Below are 22,430 nucleotides of genomic sequence, written 5' to 3' on the forward strand. Positions count from 1 at the left end.
GCTATAGGAGTTACACAGTAACACAAACTAAGGCAAAGGTCACTGCAGACATAGGAAAAAGAAAAACACACACAGAAGAAAGAACAGGTATCGTCTTATTTATTTTTTCCACTGGATAGTGCTCTGTCGCTCCTTCCCTCCCTCCCCTTGCTCTCTCCCTCTCTCTTACTCTGTCCCTCGCCCCTCTCTCTCTTTATCTCTCTTGCTCCCTCTCTCTCTCTTGCTCCCTCACTCTCACCCCTTTTTTCTCCCTATCTCTCTCTCCCCCTCTCTCCCTGGCTCTCTCCCTCTCACTCGCAATGTGTTGTAATTATGCAATCATTCAGTTAGGAATGAGGGTACATATGGTATGTGGTAGACGTCTCAGGTTACCCCTGATGAAGTAAGTTTGATGTAGGAAACATGTCGGGAACGTGCTGATGTCATTACTTGCGCCATCTCATGCTGTCGCATGCTATCCTCAGCCTGGCCTTTGGTGTCCCTTCCATCACGGTATCTACCTACGAGATCTGCTGAAGGTCTTCTTTGCACCTGTAGGAGAACATTCTTGGACTCCATTACCAGCGCAATCAATTCTTACCTAATTGTAAGTTTTTAATATCTGTGCTTTTTGTTATCTAAAGGAAACCTAGATTTATCATTGGTGTTCTCCAGTTTAATTTCTTAAGAATAAATGAAGTATAGCCAGATGTGGCTGGAGAGGCGGAAAGCATGGGGTTATGTGAGGAAAAGGCAGTTAGAGCGGGGTGGGGCACATGGGAGAAATGAGATATGAGGAAGTTAAATATTTAGCGCTCCTGGATCTGAGCAAATGGCAACACCTTCCTGACCGCCCTTAAAATAGTATTTTTCCCCCAATGTAGTTCTGGATGAATAACAATATTTCTATGTTTATAACAATAATAACAATAAAAAAAAGTGTATACTACATTTCCCATCATTCACATTTCTCTGTAAAGGAATGCTGTGAAAATCGGTTCGGTGTGGGGAAAGGAGGCTCCCGTCCTTTTCGTGTGGTGGATTAAGAAGAGCTCTCACTGTCCGGGCTAGATGACAGGGTGTGGTGGTGTCCTCTCACAGCAGTGGGGCGTGGTGTGTCCTATCATGGTGGGAGAGGTGGTGCTATAGCTCATGGTGAACGGCACAGCGTGATGTTGTCCCCTTATGAAATGTTTATTATGGAGATTGGTCCACCGAGCAAGCACCATGGGTGGCTGGTCTTCAAGTTTTTAAAACAAAATGCTTTTGCCATTTTCATCGCCAATTGTGTCTTGGTGCTTTGTGTGTAGGAGTGAAAGATGGTGAGGTATAGTATGTAGGGTGATATGGTCTCTAGGGTAAAGGGGCAGTTGTGGATTCTGCCAGTCATGCATGCAAATCAAACTGTACAATCAAGTGTTTTAGGAATCTAACCTCCAAAGTTGATACAAAGGTAAATTGCATTCCCTTGTGGCATCTATTCATATCCATTAATTGTAACAATGCATGATAGGTTTCAGTTGATTGCCAGTTCCTTAGTATTTGAAATGTGCTTCTCAGCACAGAGCATAGGACACCGCTGGGACTCATTTGACCCTGACTTTCACATTAATTTTGCTGTGCTGTGAAGAGCAAAGACAAAATCAATGTCCATCAGTGATTATTCAAGGTAAAGTATCTGGTGCTATTGAATACCAATGGCAATACAAAGCATTAAACTTACTTAAGGTTTGTTCAGTTGACATAGCCATTCATTTCAGTTCTTCTTAGTTTTTCATTTGATCATGAAAATACTGAGAATGTTGTGTATAAATGTAACATAATGGATCTTTTATTATACATCTTTCAGGACTTCCCATACTGTGTTGGGTGCACACCAACAAGGTTATCTGTCTTACTCCGAATGTTTCTTCTACTTGTACATTTTGATAGCAGAGTTTCTGGGAAAACTTTTCTGCAAAGTGAAAATTCCATTATTATGGAAGATGTTTTATTATAATTTCTGAATAAAATACTGCATGTTCCCAAGTTGCAGTATCATGTCAAATGGTGTCATTCAGGATTAGCTTCACCACCGCAGAAAATTCATGGTAACAATAAAATTAATAAACTACTTTTGAAACACCCATGTAATATAACATAACTTTTTAAAAAATGGTACTAAAAGATTGCAATTTTTTTTGTTAGAAGTCCATGATATGCAATTTTTTTTTATATATTATATTGGCAAATAATATCAATCAGGCACTTGTAAAATCAGTGAATTGTAAAAAGTGGCGAAATGGGCAAAACATCATCTTCTGATACCATGAATGAAGCACAATGGAGGCACAGTTTCACAGAACTGACACTCATACTGTATTCCCATGTGGTGGTCATTGCGAGTTGATTTTAGTAATAGTAAAATAATTTGCCCCATGGACAATACTTTCCCTCCGAGTGCTAGTCTTTTAAGGCAGTTGTTCTCTTCCTCCGTGTGCCCTCATCGTCCACCTTCTGTCTTGAATGTTTACATATTGTATTGTGTTGTGTTGCAGCAGTCATGGACGGGGCGGCTATACAAAATAATAATAATAATAATAATAGATGTAATAATAGAACACTAATCAGTATGAAGGAAGTGGGTCACAATGTGAGAAGACTGATTGTACACCCAATTGTGAAGAAGTACTTAAACAATAACTGATCATTTGTCTAGCCTCAATAGTTCTCATCCTCCTGCAATTACAAAGGCAATACTGTGCCACCGAGCGATCTCCACAGATTACTGTTCTTGTATTTGACAGATATGACTCCTGGACTGGGAATTTTCATCTCTTAACAGCACAATACAGTAGGTATCCTAGGCAAGATCATTATCAGTGGAACAAAGGTTCTACATCACTGAGGCTGCTGGGGCTGCCAACAGCACTATTTATTGAAGCAAATAGCTTTGAGATGCCAGCAATATTTTTAACCTTAAATCAGCAAAAATATTTAAGATTAGCTATCTCTGACAGCAAATTATTGAGAATCCGTTCAGATTCGAGTCATATAAATATGGGAGAAACTGACGTTGAAATGGCAAAATGTCTCTTTGCAAAATGTCTCTTTGCAAAATGTCTATTTGCAAAATGTTGCTTTGCAAACAGTGAATGAGTTTAACACATAAAATACTGTATATGTACTTTTGCGCACCTGATTTTATTTCTATTTGCAATCTTGCAGTAGAGTCATTGAATGCTTTACTCTGTGTTTCATGCCAAGATTGTACTGTAGATAATGGGTTAAAACAAATTAACAGAAACTCAGTGAAATATCAATAGCAATAAACAGTAAGAACTGAAGGCAGTGCCCAAATCATTGCTTTTAATACCCTTTTCAAGCTCTTGAAATATATGCCTTTTTGGGGTTTTAAATAATGGCAAAGCAATAGCTGCCAATGCTGGATAGCGCCCGTTTACTGTATAATCTATTTTCTATACTTTGCTAAAATCTGTCAATTTCCCTCTTTCCTTAACTAAAGTAGAAAATAATATATAGAATATAAAGTGCTCAGTTCCCAGCTCATTGTTTGTTATATAAACCTATCCCATAACATTGGTGACATCCGTGCCTTCCCCAGTGTGTAGCTAACTTAGCTGGATCTATGGAAACCACTTACTCTATTTCTGCAGTATGTTCCCACCATCGCTTTAAGACATGTATGTATAATGGCAGTTATATAGGGCCAACAGTGTACGCAGCGCTTTGCACAATGACAATACAAGCGAAACAAATTATTGTACAACCAATGGGGGTTACGCGCAGCAGGTAAATTACACCCTAAGGCAAAGGGAGACCCTGCCCCGGGGGGCTTACCATGAACAGAGGAAAGAGAAGAGATGTGACTACTGTCATCTTTGTCATGTTTAACAAAGTTAATATGATAAATAATGTCAGTAATTAGAAGGCAGCCATAAACAGGTCCCTAGAAAAAATACTTTAATGTGTATTAAATGCTGGCTACACCCTGCGCAGTCCCAGGTGCATCAAGCTGCGTTAAAATGGGGTTACGATTATTATTATTATTATTATTTTTTAAATAACGGGTCATATTACTGACATTTTAAGATAGTATACGTCAAGATTGTGGTAATAATTTAACCGGCTGCAATATTTGGGCCAAAATTGCGATGCAGGGGTTAATGTGACCGTTAGTTACTGCGTCGCGATCACGGTAATACTATCTATATCACAGGCTTCTGTAATAACTATTGTAACTGCAGCCAATGATCACAATAACATTAACCCTTTGATGCATGTGGTTATCAAAGGTATGCCTCAGGCATCAAAGGGGTTAAAACAGTCAAATAAAATACACTACCTACACCCCTTGGCCACCTTAGTGACTAACTCCTAAGGTAACCAAGGGGTTAATCCCCCCCACTCTGGATGAGCTAACTACCCTCCCTTGGGCAACGCCCCCCCCAACACATATAATCAAGATCCCCACTCCCCCAATACATATTTAAAAAAAACAGACTTACCTTGTGGATGGTCTGCGGGGGGAGGTAATGGAGGTATAAGGAGGTAATGGACCTGGATGGATTATACTGATGTAATGGATTTGGGGGGGCATTATATGGGCGTTATGGAACTGGGGTGGGGTATTATAAAAGAGTAATGGACCCAGGGTGGGGTATTATATGGGGGTTATGGACCTGGTGGGTTTATTATAAGGACGTCATGGACATGGGGGGGTGGAAGGAGGAAATGGACTGGGGGGAGCTATAAGGAGGTAATGGGTCACGAGGGGATATTAGGAAGTCCTCGGGGAGAGGGTATAAGGGGATTCTTTGGGGGAGGGTATAAGGTGGTCCTGGGTGGGAGGAAAGAGGGTACTGGGCCTGGGGAGTGGGTTATGAGGGGGTACTGGGCATGTAGGGTATACTGGCCTGGGTTGTGGGTATAAAGGAGTACTGGGCCTTGGAGGGCAGATGTTTGGGGTTTCTGGGCCTAGGGATGGGGGCATATGGGCCTGGGGTAAAAGGGGATACTGGACCTGGGGTAAAAGGGGGTACTGGTCCTGCGGTAAAAGGGGGGTACTGGAGCTGGGGTAAAAGGGGGTACTGGGCCTGGGGTAAAAGGGAGTACTTGGCCTGGGGTGGGGAAAGGGGATACTTGGTCAGGAAGCATAGTGGGGTTACCTGGGACCCTCGGATGGGCCTGCAGGTCCGGTGGAGGCCTGCAAAATGGGAGCCTGGGGAATCCCTCCTTCCAGATGGGTGTCGGACAGCAAAGGGGAGGGCTCTGCAGAGGGGGATGGGGAGGGACCTGTGTGTGTGTGTGGGGGGGGGGGGCTGGTGAAGAGGTGGCCCCTTCTTGCTTGCAAGCAATAAAGTCTAGTGCCTGAGTCAGGGGGGGGGGGGGGTGGGCAGGTCTGGGTCCCCTTGACTGACCGGGCCTGGGACTGCAGTCTCAGCTGTCGACGACCCCTTGGCTGTCGACAGTCCCCCCTGTCGACGGCCCTGACTTGGATATTACAAGTCACCTGTCCCAGTAGAGGTTCTCCACTGGTCTGAATGTACTCCCTTTACCACAACTCTGTCGCCTATCCTTCAACCAATGTCTTATCCACTCAGCCACCTTAGAATCAAATCCCAAGCATTGCAACGTGTTTATCAGTGACCTATGTGGGGCAGCGCCATATGCCTTTCTAAAATCCAGGTAACTACATCTACTGCTCCAATCTGAGCTATGTTTTAACATTGGTATAGCCTGCCTTTAATACATAAGAAAACACATTTCTGTATCTGTATTTGAAAATACATAGGATAAAGCAGAATGGAAATGAAGTAATCATGTCTCTAAAGGGGATATACGTCAATTATAAGAACTGTGGGACAGACCAATGCCACGTTATTTCTATTATGTTTGCAATATTTACTGTATCCTTTTCTGACATTGTACACCCCTGAATCAATATCTAATTTTTGAAAGTGCTGCATACAGTGTTGGAACTACCTAAGAAACAGTGATATCCAAATTAAAATCATTAATTAATTCATCTTTGTCTGCTCTCAACCTGAGATCCAATTGAAATTGACACCTGATTGGATCTTCATAACTAAAGCGTTCTGAATGCATTTCTATACAATGGGTTGAAACACTCAAAGGGTTAAGAGTTAATCTTCTTAGAAGTATTTATTTCCACCAGTTCCCATTCTAAATAGATATTTAGCACAGATGCACAGTTACCACACTGATCCCAGCTGCTACCACCTCAGTGGAGGAATTAATTTTCTTGAACGGGAATATGCCACATGTGCCTACATACGCTAATTCTGAAATATTGCCCAGTAGTGATCACGATAAGTCATATGAGTCACACTGTGAATAATTTTTAAATAAAAATAGGAGATGCTGCATTCAGTACGCTTTGCTACCCTCTTACAATAAGTCGGCAAAGCTCTCAATTTCCCACCATCTGAAACGTCTTTTGAAACCGTAGAAATGTTTTGACCTTCATCTTCTTTTCTGCCCCGATGGCTAGCCCACAGCATGTTCATTTTACAATGAATAGCATGAATAAAGAATGAAACAGGTGGATAGAATGGGGTAATAGTACATGCTAACAGAAGATTTATTTGTATGAAACAGGCATGTAGTGGCAAACCAGATTGAGTTCACGCTGAACCATAGAACATCATCTGAAGTGTAGGGATGATTCGTATGCACTCAGATGTAATATGAATATGACAGTACCCAGTATATGCAGCAGTTTAGGGAATCAGGGCCATTTACTGCATAACTCGTCTGGGATCATCATCTTGACTTGTTTCTGTGGCTTGTGCGTGTGCTGTGTGGTCTCATTTGTGCAGGAGTAGAGCTGCAATGCATGTGTTAACTATTATAAATGTGCCAATGTGATATGAGCATGTTCTTTAGGACTTACTGATTGGGCTATGAAGCAGGGCCACCAACAGAAATCATGGGGCCCAGGACAATGAAAGGAGCAGACCCCCCAACTCATAGAGCACCTACCATGGGGGAAAAAATTAGCGCGCAACTTACCCCTTGACTCATGGGGCCCGGGACACCAACACCGGCTGTCCCCCCCTGTTGGCGGCCCTGCTAAGAAGTGTATTGTTTAATTTGTAGCAGGAGAAATTATCGGGGAGCCAGTTTCTTCCTTATAAGTGCAGCTAGTGAAGGAAGTCTTGTGGAAATGACAGAGGTGAAAGCATTTCTCTCTTTTTGTTCAACGAAAAATTGTTTGAAAAAAGGATGAGCGTCTCTGTTGATTGCTAAAATACACTTTGACATGTGGAGTTGTAGAAAAACTGGTGTTGATGTAAAAACTAAAATAAGTGTGAAATCGAACCCAGTGTTTCCAAATTCTTACATTTGTCATAAAAAGGCTTTTTTTTTTTTTTTTTTTTAACTCCCAACACACCAGATGGGCCTCATACTATGCGTTACAGTCCCTTCTACAAAGCAAAGCTGTTTGTATCACTCTATACATTCTATGTACAAAACTGTTTAAATTGTTATTTTACATAACTTTGTTATGCTTCTCAATCGCAATGATTGATTTGATATTTTTTGTCCTTAATCATGCTCTGGCATGCCTACTCATATTATTAATAATAATAATAATAATATTACTATGACTAATGTCACCCTCCCTGCCCGGCTATAAGGGATTTTACAACATGTGTGTGTGCTGGGGGGTACTCAGGGTGCGTACCTTCATCCAGGGTGATGGTTCGCACAGGCTGAGCATATTTGTTGATGGTACAGATGGGCACCAGGAGTTTTGTAGTTTATAATAAGCATTCTTTATTCAACAAAGCATCATTGTTACAGCTTCTTCATCACCTGCCTATGAGCAGGGGTGAGGTGGCACAGTAATTACATACATAGTTACATAGTTACATAGTAGCTGAGGTTGAAAAAAGACATATGTCCATCAAGTTCAACCTATGCTAAATTTAGACAAAAGATACTTTATCCTATATCTATACTTACTTATTGATCCAGAGGAAGGCAAACAAAAAACCCCAGTGTTATATCGTCCAATGATATCTCATAAGGGGAAAAATAAATTCCTTCCTGACTCCAAGAATTGGCAATCAGATTACTCCCTGGATCAGCATTCTTCCCATGTTTACTTATTTGGTATATCATTGTATACCTTTCCTATCTAAAAAGATGTCCAACCTTTTTTTGAACAAATCTATTGTATCTGCCATTACAGTCTCCATGGGTAATGAATTTCACATTTTAACTGTACAAAAAACATTTCTTTGCTGCTGGTGAAATCTCCTTTCCTCCAAACTTAAGGGGTGGCCCGAGTCCTTTGTACTGTCCTTGGGATGAATAGTTCTTTTGAAAGCTCCTTGTACTGTACCCAAATATATTTGTATATAGTTATCATATCCCCTCTTAGATGCCTCTTTTCTAATGTAAATAAATCTAATTCAGCTAGCCTCTGCTCATAAGTTAGAATGTCCATCCCCTTTATTAATTTGATGGCTCTTCTCTGCACTCTCTATAGTTCCATAATGTCTTTTCTAAGGAGTCGTGCCCAAAATTGTACTCCATATTCAAGGTGTGGTCTTACTAATGCTTTGTAAAGGGGCACAATTATGTTAACTTCCCTTCCATTCATTGCCCGTTTAATGCAAGATAAGATCTTGTTTGCCTTTGCAGCTACTGCATGACTTGGGCACTATTGCTAAGCCTGCTATCTACAAGCACTCCTAGATCCTTCTCCATCAAGGATTCCCCCAATTTATTCCAATTTAATTTGTAAGTCGTCTGTTTATTCTTGCTTCCCAAATGCATAACCTTAACCAAAGGGCCTCGCTACATATACTGGGGTAGCTACCTTACCAAAGGGCCCTGCTACATGGGGACACGTTCCCTGTACTACAACACAACAATAGTGACTCTAGACTAACTCTAACTATTCACTGTTCAGCTGGACCTCTACTCTCAGCATATCTCTGTCCCTCACACCTGCTGGAATCCTTCTGCTCTGTTCTTTTATGCCACCCCCCTCACCCCCCTGTCTCTGGGTAAACAAAGGGGTAAGCTAAGCTCTTGCCTAGTAATTGGCAGGTGACTATGACAATGGCAACTGCTTAGGCTCTCCATCTTTAACCCTCTGTAGAAACCCCAATAGGGGAGTGGATTACACTAATAATACTAATAATAATACTAATAATAATAATAATAATAATAGTAATATTAATAATAGTAACTTTATTTATATAGCATTTTTTCCCAATGCAACTCAAAGCACTTCACAGTTACAAAAAAGAAAAAAAGAAGAAAATATTAAGGTTATAAAACAGACCAAACTCAAGGAAAGATACAATACAGAATGGAGCAGTACTGTAGCAATTTAAAGCCAGACAAGTTGTGGTTCATTAATTAATGCCTGGGTAAGCAGGTTAGTCTGAGCCTGTTTTTATAGATTTCCAGAGAGGGGCCTATTGAACGGTATGAGGCAGACTGTTCCAGAGAGTGGGAGCAGCGCGGCTAAAAGCTCGGGCCCTAACGGAAGTCAGAGAGATTCTGGGAGGAGTCCCTCACCTGCAGATGGAAGTGAGCGAATGAGAGTGTAGGGCACTAGAAGCTCTCTCAGATAGCTGGGATCCTGGTCATGTGGGGCTTTAAAAGTCAACAAGCCAATCTTTAAATAAATTCACCTTTTACAGGCAGCCAGCGCAGAGAACAGACAACAGGTGTCATGTGGCAAGAATGGCTCTGGTTAGTTAACAACCTCTGCACCAGTTGCTGGCGGCACATCTCTTTTTCCGGAAAACCCAGGTAAGAGGTAGCAACTGGGAACCTTCAAGCTTAAGGCCAGTGTGTTGACCTTGCTGCAGTCTTGTTGTCTTCTGACGGTGAGCATTCACCACGAGCACTTATCAACATTCAACCTCAACCAACTGGAACTTATCCACTCTAGGAGCTCCGATAAAAATCTATTGAAGACTGATAATAGGTCCTTAGTACCTGGTGCAAAGGACAAGCAGAGTTGAGTGGCATCTGCATAGCAGTGAAAACCTAGGCCATGCTGTCTAATTATGTCACCTAGTGGCAGCATGTACACTGCAAACAACATACAGTAGCAGATAGGATAGAACCCTAAGATAGTTTAAGAAAAATAAGGAATATGAAAACACCTCTCTGATATGAACTTAAAGTATTGAATGTCTTTATTTATATCGCCAAAAAGTGTACTCAGCGCTTCACAAAGAATACAGTACAGAGAATTATAATAATACATTAAGCGCAGCAAAATCAGACAATAGGAAAATAAATCCCTGCCCCGAAGAGCTTACAGTCTAAGAGGTATGATGGGAAACTTCCAGAGACAGCAGGTGAGGGAATAAGTGCTGTAGATGGCAGTATTTGGTCACAATGGTTGGTAGGAGTGACTGTGGGTGTGGGACAATAGCCAGAGGCTATTCGGATGCTTGATTTGTGGAGCAAGTTTTAAAGTTGGTCAGGATTAAATCAGAAGGTTAACACAATTTGCATGGGAGGAGATGGCAGGGAGGTGTGGGTGAGAGCAGGTACCTCTAATATGTCATCTTCTCAGGAATGCTGTGGTATGCATTGCATAAAATTAATGTGTGGTCCAGATTTGTTTGCAAGAAAGGGTTTTACAGCAACTTAAACCTACAGGATATACACCCTTGAGATGCTTCTTCCCTGTTTTCTCATCTCCAAGGGTGTGCATGTAAAAGTAGAGAAGAAGAGATGCATTCATGCAAGAAAAGCTTGTTTGGACACACTGCCCAATTATCTGTGTGCCCCGTAACAAAGGAAATAAATAGTTTCTTATGTTTTACTGATTATTAGCAAATTGTTTTACACTATCACAGATCTGTTTTTGGGGCGCCAAACATCCCATTTAATATGTTCATCATGTACAGTAACTGCTCCTGTATTTGCCCCCAATTTGCAATATGATGCACATAGAACATACTGTAGCTGGAGCAAAGTACTTTGATATAGCCACCAAGATGCATTTGAGATGCAAGTTCAATATGATATTATGTACATCATTCTCACTTCAAAATTCACTCTCATCATTCTCACTCCATGAGTCCCATTGGGACTCATGGAAGCGCTTTGAGTCCTATTGGGACTCTGTACTCTAAATTACAGTATAGAGCACGGTAGGCAGCAAAGGATTTTTTTACATACACAGTCCCTAAGCTTACAATCTGTTTTTTTGGTGCCCAATGATGAGGATGATGAGGATGATGAGGATGAGCATGGTGTTGGTCATTGTGTTTGTGGTGCACAAACTGCACAGCCACAGGTGGGAATCAACTGAATGTGACCATTGGTGCAACAAAAACTGTCATTGTTCTGGGTATAGCATCAGTGAAGAAGGTGATGATAATCATAATGATAGTGGACAATCACTCTGTGAGCAGCAGGAAGTTGGGGCATTGGCCACCACCACTAAAACTATTAGCACTGGTGCTCCTTCTAGTATATTGAAAAACAAACGTGACTCTGACTTGCCAATATATTCTATATTTGGACGTAAAAAGAAAACACACACACACACACGCTCAACACCCTCATTCTTGCCAGCTTCAGAAACAGCACACATTGTTATTAAGCAACAGCAGTCAGTGTCACATAATTTCTCATGATCATGAAGTCTGGAGTGCATGGTCCTGGTAGTGAAAGTGGCATGGGGATGTGGGGTCAGGGGGAGAGAGGAAATCCTGTCAGTTTAAGAAGTAGCAGTACACTACTGAAAAATGTCGATGTGGAGGAGTATGATGAAGATGACACATTTGTTGTTAGGGGAGAGCAGAGAAATCTCAAGCAGGGTGAGCAGCAGGACAGCTTCTTCTAGTATGTTGCTTAGGCCAGCCTGAGCAAGTACATCTAGGTCAGGGCAGCCAGTCCTACTGTGTTTATTCACTTCCTCTAAACAGTTTGGTGCTTATTTATCACTGAGTGTGATGATGAGGGTGCAGTCACCTGTTTGTGAGATCTATGGGCAGCAAAAAACAGTTCTGGTGGTGATCTACCAAGGGGAAATGGGGGAAGGGAAGGAACCCCTGCTCAGCCTGTGCCGTATAGGTAAGTATATGATCTAATTGGTCTGGTGCTAATTGGAACCGGTAAAAACAAGCAATGTTAAACTAGAGAAAAGTTCTGGCGGTGGCTCTCCTCTGGGATGGCGGTGATGAGCTCGACTCCTGGCAGTGGCATTTCTAGGTCTTCCTATTATTACGACCCGAGTGGTTATGCAGGGTGGTCCTAAGGTGGGTCCCTTCCTTCCCCTCTGAATGGTGGCACTAGATATAGTGCAGTGGACATTTTCTGAACTATGCACAGTTCCCTGGGGTGACAGACTTAACATTTTCACAACCAGGATGATGGGACCCTCTTTTTTTTTACCAGGTAAGGAGTGGTTTCTCCTCCAGTGTGTCCTCCAGTCTCCCATCATCATCCTCCTCACCATCACCACCACAACCAAAGGAACAGCAACACTACTCCCATCTGTAGTGGCCTGTCCTTATCGCTCAACTGCCCTCATCTGTACATTCCTACTATTCAACTGGCACACTATTGGAGGCAGTGCAACAGCAAGAATGTAACCAGTGCCAACATGCTGAGGCACTTCCATCTGGGTGTACATTGCCTCACTTTCAGACCCTGACTGGTGGTGGCTGCCATTCAGACACTGACTTAAACAATGATGAGATTGAGGGATAAACCAATCTGTACCTATCCCTGATACAGGCCATGAGTCATCACCACACTCCTGTCCATCAAAGAGGAGCACAGGGGGGTCAAACTCCCACAGATTTAACCTGCTAAAGCCTGCAGCTAGCAAGGACTTGCATAACAGGGAGAAAGACAGGTATAAAGAGACATACCCTGTTACATAGATATTCTGCTTTTACTACCATGTTAATCTCTTTACTACTTGAGAGAACTGCCTTGGCCCTCCAGTTAAGTCTACATCACAGCAAAAGTGTCAAAGAACAGTGCCCCCAGTTTTTTCTCATACATCTGAGGCCAAACATTTTCAGTGGTTCAGGACTGGGCTATTGTTTTATACAAAAGCCACTGACACAGTGAGGAAACCAGTCATGCAATAGCAGTATGCCCAGAGGAGGCAGAACTATTTGTTTGATAGCACAGAAGTACTTTGGTTGATGTTAGCTAATTTGTACTAGTACAATAATGAATTTGCCCTTCTAAAAGACACTTACAGAAAATGCAAAAGAAACAATTTATTCAGTTCAGATACTTCTCCCTTTGCAAACTGTATTGTCAAGCTGTGATGTTGATGTTACACCGTTGTCACAATACACTTTATTGCAGTTTCCATATGGCTTAGTGTACTGTCTTGGGTAGTATAGAATGACCTCAGCTTCATTACAAACCCATCTGTTCCTCTTGTTTTATTTGGTCCACCAAACTAACAAAAATGTTCACTTTCAATATTTGCTAAATAAATACATGTTGAGTATTGCTTGCCAATGACAAATATATCTCTGTAAGGTTTTGCCAACATTTGAGGTAATATTTAAATGTTTTTTTTTTTTTTTTTTTAAAGTGCAAGTCATCAACTTGTTACAGGTAAAAATAACGCCATTTTTACTGCAGCCGCTAAAAATATCAGAACCCGCACCTAAATTATTACAATTTCTGGTTCTGAAGCCAGTCGTTAAGTTCTGCTATTTTTGTATCACCTACCCCAGGCCGGCGTTAGGTCTGTCTTTCCTATTTATATGATGGTCACAATATACAAAGGGAAGGGAAGCTAAACCGACATGAAATAGGTGATAAAACATATAATACATTTTAAAATATATTAATCCCTTAGTAGCTCAAGTGGTCCGCTAGACATCACTAAGGGTCAATAAGGGGTTAATATTACTCTAAACCTACACTACCCACCCACCTTGGCTACTTTAGAGGCTTGTAAGACATTGCATGCCTCACCCCCTTCCCCTCCCCAGAGGGCCTAACCGCCGTCGCTGGGGCTCGCGGTGTATCATGGTAACCACAGACCTCAAAGAGTTAATGTATTTTCTACCATAGGGTTTGTATTAATTTATATTACATAACTCTATGGTATAAAATATATTGTTACCCTCCCGAAACTGGTCATCAATGGGTGCAGTCTCTCATATCACACATTGAACAGATTGCAGGGATATGTTTAATAGGTTTTGACAACTTATTTTTAATACTAGAATTTTTTTACATTACAACTGCGGGGGGGGGTTGTAAAAGTTTAATTTAATCAACAGTTAACTTGAATTTATAATGTACAAACTGGTTGAAAGCTTACAATTATTTCACTAATAAATGTATGTTATGGCACAATGTTTCTCTACTGAAAAAAATCTCATTAAAAGTGGGGGTTTCCTATGGTCTATTGCTACTTACGAAATGTACATGTAGCAAAGTGCCCCTGGCTATAGCCTTCTACTAGCCTCAACACTATAAGTCCTGATAGGAACAGGCAGTGTTTGGGTTAAACTCCTGTGCAGGGCCTAGCCTGTAGTTGCAGCCTGGATGGGTACTATGTTGCCTTACCCAGGGGCAGGCCTAAACTGATAGTTAGAGTGTCATACCTGGGGAGAGTACTGACTGGGTCACATGTACAAGGTGTGATGCCTGTCCTAGACCTGACCTGTTATGGGGCGGGGTTACAAGCCCTTCTCCCTGGGTATAAAAGCTGACATTACACCAAATTGAGGTTGTTGATTATGGGGCAGTGTGATACCCTTTTCCCTACAAGAGGCTAAAGGAGATTGGGAGGGGCTCTTGGGGCCTCAAGCCCCTGGGGTCTGCTCCAGGGCTGGAGAAGGGTCATGCTGTTATGCAATAAACCTGCCGTGGACCAACTATTGTGTGTGCTTATTGGAGAGGAGTATTGCCTGTGGGGACCATCCTATATTCAGCAGGATCCTCATGGGATGGAGGCGCTGCACAGTAAAGGGATGGAGAAAGCCTGCTCTGTTGCTGCTCCCAAATTACAACTGTGGTGCCACTCTGACCTCCTGAACCATCAGGTGAGCTACAGCAACAGGGACAATACCCATGTAGTGGCCAGATCTTCCGGGGCAGGGGTGAACAGGTGTTACAAACACGTTACTCAGTTTGTCACGCTACCGTATATCGGCCCTTAACTGCTGTACGGTTGTGCAATGTATTACAGTGAATGGATTCATGATGTTAGGATTTATTTATCAATATCAAAATGATTGTAATAATATTTATTGTATATTGATGATTTAGCGTGTGTTGATAGGTTGAAGATCAATTAGTTGATGTCCTGCATGGTATTAAATGGGTTAAAACTGGTTAAAACCTTCTTAACAAACTCCAGTGCTCTGGAATAGGGAACCATGCTTTAAACTGGTTTTATTCCTACCTATCAGGTAGATCCCAACATGTGTCTATCTCAGGCTCTAACTACAATCCCTTGGATATCACCTGTGGTGTCCCGCAAGGCTCTGTTCTGGGGCCCCTACTCTTCTCAGTGTTCATCAATGATCTTCCCAGAGCTTGTAAGGGATCTTCAATACACATGTATGCAGATGACACAATCTTATATGCACACAGTCCGAGCCACTCCGACCTTGAACACATACTTAAAATCTGACTTTGAGACTTGAAAATTGGATTTCCCAAAACAAACTGTTTTTAAACACTGACAAGACTGTAACAATGGTATTTGGGACCAAGGCAATATTTTTAAAGCTTCCAATGACTGAGCTCCAGATCAGAGCCAACGCTTATACCACCCTAACTCCTGTTACTAGTTTTAAATACTTGGGCATATGGTTTGACGCCCATTTAATATTTGGGATGCACATTGTTACCCTGACATCCAAAACCTATGCCAAACTAGGTGTACTTTATAGGAACAAATCCTCCCTAAGTCTGCTGGTCAGAAAGCGTATCACAACAGCAGATGCTAATGCCAATTATCGACTATGGGGACATAGTATACGGTTCGGCCCCCCAAACACACCTTAGCAAACTTGATACCCTCTACAATTCAATATGCCGTTTTGTTCTCCAATGCAACTCCAACACACATCACTGCAAAATTCTCAAAGAACTAGATTGGTCATCACTTGAGTCTAGGTGCAAAGTTCATCTTCCCTTTCTTGCCTTCAAATACTTTCTGGGCAAGCTACCCATCTATCTGAACAAGCTCCTCACTCCTACCACATGCAACACTTATCATCTGAGATCTAACTCCAAAAGACTGTTCATGATCCCACGGTTCAGCAAATTATCCGCCCGCTCCTCCTTCTCTTACTGTCCACCACAAAACTGGAACAACCTACCGGAGACTCTCACATCCACCACCAGTTTAAATTCTTTCAAAACTAAAACTGTCTCACATTTTAATCTGGTCTGTAACTGTTACATACGCCTATAATATATATAATCTCTAACTGTGCATGCAATGTCTTGTATATAATGTATACCCTGTTCACTTATGTAACTATGTATTTGTAACCATGTATTGTTTGTCATCTTAACCCTATGCCCAGGACATACTTGAAAACGAGAGGTAACTCTCAATGTATTAATTCCTGGTAAAACATTTAATAAATTAATTAATTCATTCTGTCTATAAGCTTTTGAAAATTCAATGCATTACTCAACTTTTAATCAACACTGAGTCTGCTGCCTTATAATTTCGACTGCTTCAATATCTATTCGGCTTTAGCATCAATATAACTAATAGGAAAGGTCAGTGGGACTTTTCAGCTGTTGACATTGTGCTCTTAATCATGATCATTAGGTGTTTTCTTAAGCAGCAGTTAAAGTTAAAAGATGAAAAAAAGCAAAATGACTATGGCGCCCTGATTATGCCTTTCAATCACAAAAATAATTTGTAAATGCAAATGTTTTCATGAATTGGAAATCGCTATGTCCTACAGCAAGCATACCCTCTTTTTTTAACATACTTTAGGATCTTAAAGAAGAACTCTCCTCAATGGTTTGAGAGGAAGGAAGTTTGGCGAGGACCATGTTGGGTGAGAGACAATGGTAATAAGGAAGAGAGTAGAATTGATGGAAGAGTGGACATTGAGGTGAAGGTACAGTAAAAGCAGAACCTTCATAAAGGTGTAAGACTTAGGAAAGGACCAAAGAACATAGCAATGGTAATCGCCAAGTGGGGACACATCTTCTGTGTTAGAGTTCGCTCATTTCAACAGAGAAAATTTAAACAAGTTTGCCATAGTTGTTACTGGGATGTCTCTTTCAGTGCCCTTGGTTGTATCTTACAGTCACATGGTTCCATTGCTTTGTTCACTATTATCTGAATAACTGGGTGAGGGTAATCTTCTGAACTAACCAGTCACTGAACAGTCTTAATCTCCCTTCCATTTTCTACGTTTCTTCCTTTCCTTACCCCTTGTTTATTTTTTAAACTAAGCAAAAGTGTTTATTCTGTACTGTATGTTTAGACTTGGTCTCCCCCTTGCCAGTTTAAGGTCCTGCTGAGTCCTGACCTCGTGCAGTATAATTTAATGCTACCTTCCAATTTCCGCCCACGTTACTTTACTTTCCCTGCTATATTGCTTAAGGGCAGTTGAAAGAAGAAAACTTAAAAAAAAAAAAAATAGCCATATTGGAATTGAATGTATAATCTAATCTCCCCCCCCCCAAAATAAATAAATCTGTTTCATTCTTCAAAATGGGTATTTGGTTTAATGTTTTTTAATTGGGATATTGTACCTAATGTTCTTTTTTTGTAAATGACAGTTTCCCTAATGCAGCCATTAAGGAAAAGTTACAGCAAATTCAAACTGAGCCTTTCTCATTTCTTTTCACCATGGGATATAACAATATATGTTCGTATACATAAGCAATTATTACCTACAGAACCTACCCTGCAGGTTTTTCATACACAAAAACCTCAGTTTAATTAAACAGCTCTCCCCTGGCTTTGAACAATCTGTGCTTATTGCCCATTCAAACAAGCATATAATCAATTAAGTATTTTATTATCCAGTTGATTTTCTGAACCTTTTTAACAGATTCTTAGCTCCTATATACATTTGGAATGGTTATGAAAGCTGAATAAATAGGCTTCTTTCATCAATAAAAGGCAGCAATAAATAATAAAACAGTATGAAAAAGGTTTCAGTGGGAAACCTAAACAAGACTAAAAAATACCTGCAGTGTATTGTAGAATTTAGAAGACTAAGAGCCGGCAAACGTTCAGGATTCCAATATATCATATTGTCACGCTGACCTTTATTGATATACTATTTTCTTACCCTATGCATCAATCTTACTGCTTTAAAGAGATCTTTTGTTGAAAGAGACATGCAGATTCCTCAGGTAACAAAATAATGATTTTCTACCCAGGGTTTTTTTTTTCAATCTAATATTTTAACAGTGTGACTGTTTGCTCCCGTTGGTGCAATACAGCATATGCTATAATAACTACTGTATTTGTGTATAGTAAAAGAGTAAGCACACGATCCAGGAGGAAAATTGGGAATGAAAGTATGATTTATCATCTCCATTCTTAAGTTTACAAAACGAACGAAATGGTCCAAAATTAGGTCAATCCTCAATGGACTGAAGAATTAGGAGTGCTTATAAACAGCAAGCTTAGTAATAGTGCTCAAAGTCAGACAGGAGTTGAAAAGGCTAATAGGATATTATCATGCCTAAAATTTGGTATCGTTGGAAAGGAAGCCAGCATAATTTTGACACTATATACAGTGGCGGCCGCCTTTAAACTCCTGCGGCCGTTTCCCCGCGATTTTCGAAATCGCGGGCAGATGGGGGCCGTTTTCGGCCGTTCTGGGTGCCGCGGGCGCTTTCAATGTTAAGCGCCATTAGCGCTGTCTTGTCAATGCGGCTGACGCGCGGGAAACTCCGTGACAAACGGAGAACATCCCCGCATTTTTACGGGTATTTAGGAGGTTAAAAGGGGCCGCAGCTGTAAATCCTTTGTAAAGACCACACATTGAATATTAGATACACCGTTAGGCACCGTTCCAAAAAAAAAAAAGACAACATGGAATTGGAAAAAGTGCAGAAAAGAGCTACCACATTAATAAATGAAATGGATGGTTTGACTTATGAGGAAAAGCTATCGAAATTATGTTTGTTACTTTAGAAAAGAGGCACCTAAGAGGGGATATAATCACTGTTTACATACATAGTTAAGGAACTTTCAAGGGAACTTTTCATCCAAAGAATAGTACAAGTGACACGGGGTAATCTCTTGACTGGAAAAAAGGAGAATTCACCAGCAGCAAAGGAAAGGTTTCTTTACATTAAGGGTAATTACAATTTGGAAATTTGACAAAGTGCATTGGTGAACGAAACGCGTCAGAGGTTCCATTCAAGATCTCTGTTTTTACCTTTTGATATTGTTGCACGTTCAATAAACTTTTTTTCATCGGGATCCAGCTTCCGTCGCTCTTCCTTCATTTTGGAACGCATTGCTTGACATGCAGTGCACCGCCACCCCCCTTTCCCACGCCGGGAGGAATCTCTTTCATTTCCGCATTCGGGCTTAGAGCACGCGACTTCCAGGACTCTCTCAACACAGGTCGTGAGTACCCTTTGGGGTTCCAACTGTTGTGTTATTTGAGGTCTAGCTCTAAGGGTTTCTTGGACTGTTAGATTTATGGGCAAAGTTTTCCCTTATTACTGTATATGGGTTTCTTTGCATCCTAAGACATCTATTCACCATTGATATACCCTAAATTGTGAGCATCAATGACCATTCAATACCTGGTTACATCAAGTCATGAGCATGTTATAACTGAGAAGATTACTATTGCAATATAATTGTCTTGGATTTTCTTGAGCACTGGATTAGGAGATTAGTCTCCGTTCTCTTTGCTACATTGCAGAATTTACAAAGATGAGCAACATTTTCGCTAACATTTGCAATTATAGAAGGGCGAATCTGTCCAAATTAAAATCGCAGGGGTTTTTCTTTTACATTTCAGGAAAAAAATGAAATCGCAAACAGTGCCATATTTTCCACATTTGTTCTTTGAAAACTTGCGAACATTTGTCTATAAGCGAAAGTTCTCCGTGCAAACTTACAATTTTTCATAGTTTTGAATATTTATTTTGAAGATAAATACTCACATACAAAAATAGTACAATATGGCGGTTATGTTCAAATAAGTCAGGATATCCTCAAAAATAGTTGCATATTATTCTGTTCCTGATAAAATACATCTATTTGATCTTAATATGCTTGTGTTTAACCTTCTCTCCTTCATCTCGGTGTTAACCCTCTCACATCCTTGTGGTGTAATCCCTCTGTCCTCCTGCTGGTGTAATCCCTCTTTTCTTCACTAGCTACACACTGCTAGATATTTATCCAGATAATATCTTAGTCATCTCTTGTGACTACTTGCTCTATTACCAGATAAGGTCCTACAGCTTGAAACTGATGTCATATCTGATAAGGAACTGCCCGCCCTCCATACAAGAGAATAACATAATATGGCATGTTTTCTGGAAAGATCACAGATCTCCTTATAAATCCAACCTAATGCCATAGCCTCGTAAGATTGCATCAGCTCTAACCACAGTTGTCTATGGTCACTCAAATGTCACCCTCATGGCCTCCCTTGTTCAGACAGCTCAGCTCAGCACAGCTGCACTCCCACTATAACTAAAAAAAACAATCCCAATGTAATGGAATTCAACAGAAAATACAAATTCACCACTAGATTAATATCATATGTGACATACGTAATATGTATGAAAGAAAGAACCGTTGCAAATCAGACAATATCATACTGTATACTTAGCATTTTGTCTTCATACCGGATTCATACTTAATTACAATATAATATCACTGAACTGGATTTCTTACACATACATACAGGAGGCTCAGAGAAAAGTTGACCTTAAAATCCCTTTAAAAAGAAGGCAAGGTTAAATGTGTATTACATTATAAGATCCTTATGTCCTGCTTGCTCCCCTTCCTATGTTTACTTTCCTGCATTCCAAGTTATATGGACACTTGTATTGTTAATATTTTTTCTATATACATGGCTGCACAATAATAAATACAAAGAAAATACATTAATGATAACATATTGTACAGTAAAAAAGGAAATAGTTCACAATTTCTATAGATTGCCTCATCCATACTGTACTGTTGTTTCTAGTAGTAATTTTGTGTTTTATAATCAAGAGAGAAAGAATAAGATTTCTATATCCTCAGATATCTCTTCAGGACACTAAGAGAAATGATAATAGTGTCAATAGAGTTGTGGCTGATAATAATTTTCAAACCGTAACCATGTCAATGACCTCTTATTGTAACTTGGAAGTTCTGAAATCTTTGCCTCTATAGACAGACTTCTCATTGAGTTCAAAATGCATTCACAGCAGGAGTGAGATTTACAGTACTCTCTGAAAACTGTTTGGAGTCTCCAATAACATACAGAGAACAAATATACATTTTATGGTCTAGTGGTTATTAATCTGACTTTTCCATAGAGAGATAAAATGGATGGAATATTTGGAAACTTTATACTACTTCATATACCATGCCAGCACATGGCTGGCACAGTTCATGGTGAATTTGGTTACATTGTACCATGCCCCTATTTCTTATCATTTATCTTCAAAAATAAACTTGCGCAAAAACTGGGGCATTTGCTTTAAGACCAATGTTGATAATCAAAACAGAAATATATTACATAAACGGTGTCATTGCAACTTGCGTTATTGTCAGACTGTAATGGTCCAGTGAAATGTGTTACTTCTCTAGTTGTACCTATTTATTGCTTCAGACCTAACTACCACAAGAGTTGTACATTTCACATTGTTTGCATCTCTTGTTTTATTGTTGACTAGCTGAGAGAACCGGCGTTGCCCGGGATGTAAATGCGTAATAGGTAGTATTATTTATAACTCGTGGAACAATAGGTGAGTATTTGTTGTAAAGATTTCGGGGGGGGGGGGAGAAAGGGGAGCGGGGGGGGGGAGAAAGGGGAGCGGGGGGGGGAGAAAGGGGAGCGGGGGGGGGAGAAAGGGGAGCGGGGGGGGAGAAAGGGGAGCGGGGGGGGGGAGAAAGGGGAGCGGGGGGGAGAGAAAGGGGAGCGGGGGGGGAGAAAGGGGAGCGGGGGGGGAGAAAGGGGAGCGGGGGGGGAGAAAGGGGAGCGGGGGGGGGGAGAAAGGGGAGCAGGGGGGGGGAGAAAGAGGAGCGGGGGGGGAGAAAGGGGAGCGGGGGGGGGAGAAAGGGGAGCGGGGGGGGGGGAGAAAGGGGAGCAGGGGGGGGGAGAAAGGGGAGCGGGGGGTGGAGAAAGGGGAGCGGGGGGGGGGAAAGGGGAGTGGGGGGGGGGGGGTGGAGAGCAGTGGGCATATGTATTGTCATAATTTATGTATGGGCATTTCCCCCCCCTCCTCCGTGCGTCCGTTCCCCTGCTGGTTCGGCTGGTGGCCCCCCC

Source organism: Ascaphus truei, chromosome 19, assembly GCF_040206685.1.
Source record: "Ascaphus truei isolate aAscTru1 chromosome 19, aAscTru1.hap1, whole genome shotgun sequence".
In the NCBI taxonomy this organism is placed as follows: Eukaryota; Metazoa; Chordata; class Amphibia; order Anura; family Ascaphidae; genus Ascaphus; species Ascaphus truei.